Here is a 7500-nt window from a genome sequence, read left to right as displayed (position 1 = left end):
CACACAAATCTATGTGTAACATTAAACGTTTATTGTCTGGTTATTACAGTTTAGTGAGAATTACTCATAAACATGGATGGCAAAAAAAAAAAAAAAACAACAAAAAAAAACCAATAAGAAAGACCCGAGTGACGTCGACTTCATTCTATCTATAACACAATCAAATCAATTTTCCCTTTTTCAATACCATGTCCAATCCAGTCCCACAGGTGGTTTAGCTTTTTAATTTATAAAATAATAAATAAAATAAATAAAATTGCCTTTATTCATCCCAGAGGGGAAATTTGTCTCCAGGGTCTATTCCAAGGGAAGACTGGAATAACCAAGGCGTCAGCCGCAGTGCAGCGCCGCAAATTGAGCTAGGGCGAGGTGACTTGCTCAAAGCCACACATCTCAGCAGCGGGTGATTGAACTCGGTACCTTTCGGGTACGAAGCAAAGAGCGCACCGCTGAGCCACTCTGCCCCTATATTCAACATGTCAGACGAGATATGTCTGTTATAGTGAGGAGAATGGATTGAGTATTGAGGATCCTAACTAGTGAACTAACTTACTCTGGAAACAAAATTTGAGCTTGAGCTTTTATATAGAGCAATGTCCACTAAACATGCTCAAATCGCTTTACAAGGGGCCCTAGCCAACATCAACACTTAACATGTAGGACGAGATAGGACTTAAGCCTATTAGGCGATATTACAATTTTTTCCCCCGACAAAGACAACGCTGTGAACGACCATGGACTCATTTTACACATGAAATCCTAGGTTTGAGAGTTATTGCCGAAATGAGAGTTATTTTCATCATTTGTCACCAACAATGGGAGCGATCGATATTTATATTTTCGTTCAACCATGTCATCGATTACATCATCTGTTGCTGTCCAAGGATTGGATATTTTTTGTAAATTAAATGTAAACACGCTGGTTTGTTTATGAAAATTGTAAACATACCCTTGTGTCAAGCTGATCAAAATGACCAATCGTGATATTAGATATTTCAAAAGGTGTGAATACTTTTCACTAAGTGGGTCACTTTGAACACATTTTGCAATGTCGCCAATGACCATGAGCTAGCACAAGGAAAGGTAATATAGATCATACCCAGTCAGGATGCGTTACTGAGGCCCTGAAATTGTTGCAGTGGAAAACACTGGAGAGTGGGCAGAAAGAAAAGCGCCTCCAACTTCTCCACAGAACAGTACATCCAACAAAACAGCAGTAACTCTACCATAATATTTCACAAAACAACACTGTACATTCACAAGCAATTATGATAGCAGTAAGTTCACAATTCCAGCACACAGAACCACCAAGACTATGTGGTCTAGTGGTATGGCACTCGCTTTCGGATCGGAAAGTCCTGGGTTCGAGCCTTGCTCGGTCTATAGTTGAGTCCTTGGAAAAGCTCTTTAAGCACATTCACTCACCGTACTCAGGTGTAAAATGCGCACCTGGCCGTTTACAGTGTTGAGTCTATCGGAAAACTGCACGATCGCCTAACAGGCGTCATGTCTTGTTCTACATGTTAGGTGTTGCTTTTGGTCAGGGACTTCTTGTAAAGCGCTTTGAGCACAATTAGTGGACATCGCGCCATATAAAATCTCACGTTTTTATTATTTTTAAAGGTATGGAACAGTCTCCCACCAGAAATCCTAGATATTGCCAACAACAGATTTGATCAACTATTAAACATTTATCTTTCAATTCTATAGTCTGATGTCACGTCCGCCCAACAACCAGCAACTTGGTTCTAAACAAAGAAAATCGGTACTCTTTATTCCTCGTGCTGGCAAGAACTTTTTCACATGTCATGTGATCAGAATGTATACATGTCAAAAACATGATCAGATTTATAATGTTTTTCTCCTCTGGATACACTTTTATGCTCGTCCGAGAACTATTTCATAAAGGCGGCGATGGAGATAAAGACGGCCGCCACTGTTCCGAAAGTTTAGAACTAGTTAGTATGCGTAATTACAATGGAAGTAACGTCACGAGTCATAATCTCTCTTCGTCTTTTGAAGATAAGGGCAAAAAAAAAAAATAATTGAAACCCCCCCCCCCCCAACATATTGAGAAATTCCCAGATCCCAAACACTACGTAGTTCCATGTTAATCTTTGCCTCTCAGACCATCGGCCTTTCACTCATTAGATCTCATTGTCGTTCACTACTTGCCTTTGCTGTGAATCAAGATGAAGTTTGTGTACTCTGTCCTCTTGGTTGCCATGGTGTGTTTGGTTGTCAACACAACAGCAGGTAGGGTCTCTCCATAGATTTACATATTACAAAATGTAATCGTTTCTTTGCGAACACAGTGTTAGATCATAAATACCCGTTTTTAGTTAACCCTTTCCTTACCAACCATAGAAAAATCGTCACATTCGTTACGATGCAACCAACAATTTTCTCATTCTGATTTCTCTTGTACATCACAAAATGTAAAGAAATGCTTTGATTATCCCCTATAAATACTAAACACTGTGTTGCAGACATCATTTTAATGAACAACAATATGTATAGAATGCACTTGTTACTTTTTTGTTTGAGTAAGAAAAGTCTATTCTTCTGTTGAGTGGAGTGAATTTTCGGGGAAATTCTAAAAATGGCTGGTAAGGAGAGAGTTAGAGTTTATCTGTCCCTTTGTGTTTGGTTGTCACCACATCAGCAGATAAGGTTTCCCAAAAGATTTGCATTTTACAAGGTGTAATCGTTTCTCTGCCTGCACAGTGTTAGATCATAAATTCCCGATTTTAGTTAAGTCTAGCTGTCTTGATATGATGTGTTTGGTTGTCACCAACAACAGCAGGCAGTGTCTTCCAATAGTTTTGATTAAGGTCAATATCCATAATTTGCCTATGTTCAGTGTGTATGTAGCCTATATATAAGAAGATAAAAATAAACTGGCAAAGTGACGACATACGTTGAATGTCTCTCATTCATGAGCTTTAAAAAATTGATTATTTTTAGTTTATCAATAGATGAAATGAAACTGACGTCAATGAGCTCTCATGCTATTGTTTTTAGACAGCAATTTTAATGATTAGTTCTCACTAAACTCTCTAAATCAGGCAATAGACTTTTAAAGATTACACATAATTTTGTATGTAGGTATATTATATACGGCTGATGGATGTTGGGAATATTTTACCTAAACGCGTGACATCAAAACAATTGTTCTGCCGTACTGTGTCTCGTCTTGTCACAAAACTCAAGCATTGTTAATCGGTGTCAGTCGCCGTTCGGTGCAACGTTCATGGGGAAATTCTGGTCCCTGCAGTGTCCTTGGGTAAGGCACTTTACACACATTACCCCACTCGACTCAGGTTTAAATGAGACCTGGCTATAGGCAGTGTAAACACGGATATTGAACTACTTCAACTACCGCTATTATCAATACAACTACCACTAAAAAACCTCCTCCTCCTCCTCCTCCTCCTCCTCCTCCTCCTCCTACTACTACTACTACTACTACTACTACTACTACTACTACTACTACTACTACTACTACTACTACTACTACTACTACTACTACTACTACTACTACTACTACTCTACTACTACTACTACTACTACTACTACTACTACTATACTACTACTACTACTACTACTACTACTACTACTACTACTACTACTACTACTACTACTACTACTACTACTACCACTACTACTACTACTACTACTACTACTACTACTATTACTACTACCACCACTACCACCACCACTAATAGTAATACAATTACTACTACTACTACTACTACTACTACTACTACTACTACTACTACTACTGCTGCTGCTGCTACTACTACTACTACTACTACTACTACTACTACTACTACTACTACTACTACTACTGCTACAACTACTACTACTGCTACTACTACTACTACTACTACTACTACTACTACTACTACTACTACTACTACTACTACTACTACTACTACTACTACTACTACCACCACCACCATCACAACCACTGTATTCCCCATTATTATTACAGCAGGTATCAACCCGAAGGACCTATTCCCCAATGGGTGTATCAATTTGATCCGCTGTATTGTAAACCCCTGCATCACAGCAGGTTGTGCCGGGGCCTGTTCACCCTGTAACTGTCAAGCTGTTTGTATGTAGGCATGGATCCTTTTAGGTCATCACGAGACGTATTTCAAGAATTATATTAATCAATATCTGTGGGCGAATTTACTTTAAAAATAAAAATACATCCATGAATAAATGCCGATTTGTGAAATTGATTGAATTTATTACAGGTGGCTAATATTTTATTTATTAATGATCTAAATGATGATGGCGACGACGACGAAGACGACAATGGTGATGATGAGGATGGTGATGATGATGATGAGTGTTGATGATGATGATGATGTTGATGATGATGATGATGATGATGATGATGATGATGATGATGATGATGATGATAATGATAATGATGATGATGACGACGGCTATGACGATGATGATGATGATGGTCATCTTGGTGATAATAGTGATGATGTTGGTTTGGCGGTTGTTATGATGATGGTGTAGTGGTAGCGTCCGGCGTACTTTACCCTCTGGCACCAGCGTTAAACCTCATCATGGCATTCCTTCACAGTCAATAAAGACATGCTGTCGGAGTCTCAACACGGAAACGGTCAGGAACAAAGTAATGCTTGCTACCGTTTGGAATCAACAACTGCATCAGTCTATTTTAAAATATTGTCTGCCGCATGAAACAAACTAAGCTGCCAATTTACTAAATAAAAATCTGAAAACAGTCTGTATGTGACGGTGTCAGACAAATCAATAAAAAGAAGAAAAATAAAACATCCCAAAAAATCAGCCATTCCCAAGTGTGGATCAATTTTTTGGGGGGATGTTATTTTCTCTTGTATTTTTCTTTCTTGTTTTGTCTGGCACTGTTTCATACAAAGCCGCTCTGAATGGCGCATTTGAATCCTTGGCAAAGGCTCTATCTTCACTCACATTCTCTCACTGTCCTCATGTGTAGAATGAATGCCTTGTCGGTAACAACCTTTTCTCTTTTGAACAACAAAATTTTTTTTTTTATCTCCTTACGAGTGCCATGTTTTGTCCAACATTAATATTATGGTTGTTATTCGTTTGGGATCTCATGTAAAATGCTTTTAGTCAAGCAAGTGGTCAAATAAGGGGTCTTAAGTTCAAGTTGTCGCAAACGTCTGGTTTTGTCCGTTCAGATCACAAATTTGGGATTGGTCGTGTCACGGAGGTTTCCGTTATATAGAGGTAACATATAGAGAAAAAAACTCAAGAGTGTCAACAGAGCTGGTCCTTTTGCAGAGGTGGTCGTTATATTGAGGTGGTCACTAAGACAGGTTTGAAAGTATATGCATTTGTAGCGCGCATTTCCGCTATGAAGGGGATAATTTAAAAAATGAAACCCCTCGGCATCGACTCCAGACCGGTTCCTTTAGTCCCAATGAGTTTTTATACTCCGGGGACCCCTCGATTAGGGCGCCAAAAAGGGGTAAAAATTCCTTTTGATTAACACCTTGGTCGAGCGCAGTTCCGCTAAGTAAGGAAGGAATTATTTTAAAAGTGTAGCTCCAACGAGTTTTTTTCCTACTCAAATTTAATTTCTCCCACACACGTTCCGTCCCAACCTATACTCGTCCTAGGTGCATGCCGATTATCTCCTTCTTCACACAATAATTACACAGTGTTATGTCCCTTTGCTAGCCTAAATGCATTTGATTCAATAGTCCACTGTTGAAAAAGAATTCCCTGCAACAAGGCCGGAGAGAGAGAGAGAGAGAGAGAGAGAGAGAGAGAGAGAGAGAGAGAGAGAGAGAGAGAGAGAGAGAGAGAGAGAGAGAGAGAGAGAGAGAGAGAGAGAGAGAGAGAGAGAGAGAGAGAATAAAAACATGTTATTCTTTCTACTCTTACAAATCTACAAACATTAAAAAAGTGAGGGGGTGAAAGACAGAGCCACTGAACGAGAAACTCCACAGTACATCCTCTTCAACCCTGGTCCGTTTCAAACAAATGAATAAGCAGGCAAGTCGGTCTAATAAAAGAAGACAGGAGTACTCCATGGAAGGGAATCCATTTCCTGTCGCACTGTCTCTCTTTTTCATGGGTTTTTGTGCGGCTGTGGTCATGTGGTATGACACTCGCTTTCAAATCGGAAGGTCCTGGGTTCGAGCCTCGCTCGGCGCATGGTTGAGTCCTTGGAAAAGGCGCTTTACTCAAATTCTCTCACCTTACCCGGGTGACAAATGAGTACCTGGCCGTTAACAGCGTTGTCTCTGTCCGAAAATAAATGTAATATCGCCTAACGGGCGTCATGTCCCGTCCTGCATGTTAAATGTTGCTGGTGGTTAGGGACCCCTTGTCAAGCGCTTTGAGCACGTAGAGTGGATATTGCGCTGTATAAAAACTCATTTTTTTCTCTCTTTGTCATGGGTTAACAAGGATGACTGGAGGAGGTATAGGAAAACACTCTAGTCTTCACCACGAATGCAAAAATTATCTTGCCTATTTTTACAGTTTTATAGCCATTTATGAGAGTGCAAGGTTAAAAGAGATTTTTAAGAAAAGACTTTAGAAATAAAAAAACCCCAAGAACTCAATTTGAAATAACAAATCTAATTCATTCAAGATTTAATTTCTCGAAACAAATGGAAATTTCTACTAAAACTAAAATTGTTTTAAAACTTCAAATCTGGCAATTTAACATAAAATCAAAAACTTGAAACTAAAAGAAAACAGTGGTTGAGTGAGCATGTGAAAATGTAATAAAAATATCGAAAGTAGATAATATGGCTTGTGAATCAAAACAATACAGAGGTTTCTCTCTCCCCACTGTCAGTTTTTTTTCAGAGGTATTAGTTATGTCTATGATGTTTCATTTTCCTTGTCGACAACGCAACGTATTTCGCATATTTTGTCTCTGAAATATTTTATCAAAACGCCGTGCTAGCCCAAATCCATTGGTGTATGATGGCCGGCATTTCTTTGAGCCAGTGTGTTTCAGGAGAATTTCTCACTGTTTCTGTTCTTGTCCAGCCAAGTGACCATCTCAACATCCTCATTTCTGCCACCTCAACTTCTTTATCTTGTTTCTTTGTTGTAGCTGCTGTCTCTTGTCCATATACCATTCCCGGTCTTACAACTGTTGTATATATTTTCACCTTCATCTTTGCGGAGATTCGTTTGTCACACATAACTCCAGTTACCTTCTTCTAATTATTCCAGCCTGTCTGTGTCCTCTTCATAAACTCCATCTCATTGCCCCCATTTCCTTGTACAGTTGTTCCTAAGTATTTGAATTGGTTTGTCAGTGGCACATCCTCTTCTCCTATCTTTATTGGTGGCCCTGCTCTTTGTTGTCCGATGCACAAATAATATAGTAATAAAATGATAAAAATTTTTTTATCCTCCACAAAGAAGACTTGAAGGTGGAGATGAAAGTCCAATACAATTACAAAACTTTTGAATGCTGTGAAGTTAACATCAAGAATA

The 7500-nt window shown here is 39.0% G+C and overlaps 1 long non-coding RNA gene across 1 annotated transcript; it reads left to right on the top strand.

Annotated features, from left to right (window-relative positions):
* The first annotated feature begins 2080 nt into the window (after nucleotides 1-2080).
* Nucleotides 2081-4231, top strand: LOC144968168 (uncharacterized). The gene is made up of 2 exons (XR_013644535.1): nucleotides 2081-2256; nucleotides 3998-4231. It is a non-coding gene; the product is annotated as an uncharacterized LOC144968168 (long non-coding RNA).
* The last annotated feature ends 3269 nt before the right edge of the window (nucleotides 4232-7500 follow it).

Source organism: Berghia stephanieae, chromosome 3, assembly GCF_034508935.2.
Source record: "Berghia stephanieae isolate SIO BIC M18660-M18661 chromosome 3, UCSD_Bste_1.3, whole genome shotgun sequence".
Classification (NCBI taxonomy): domain Eukaryota; kingdom Metazoa; phylum Mollusca; class Gastropoda; order Nudibranchia; family Aeolidiidae; genus Berghia; species Berghia stephanieae.
The sequence above is the reverse complement of the archived record's forward strand: the minus strand, read 5'-3'. Positions and strand labels throughout refer to the sequence as shown.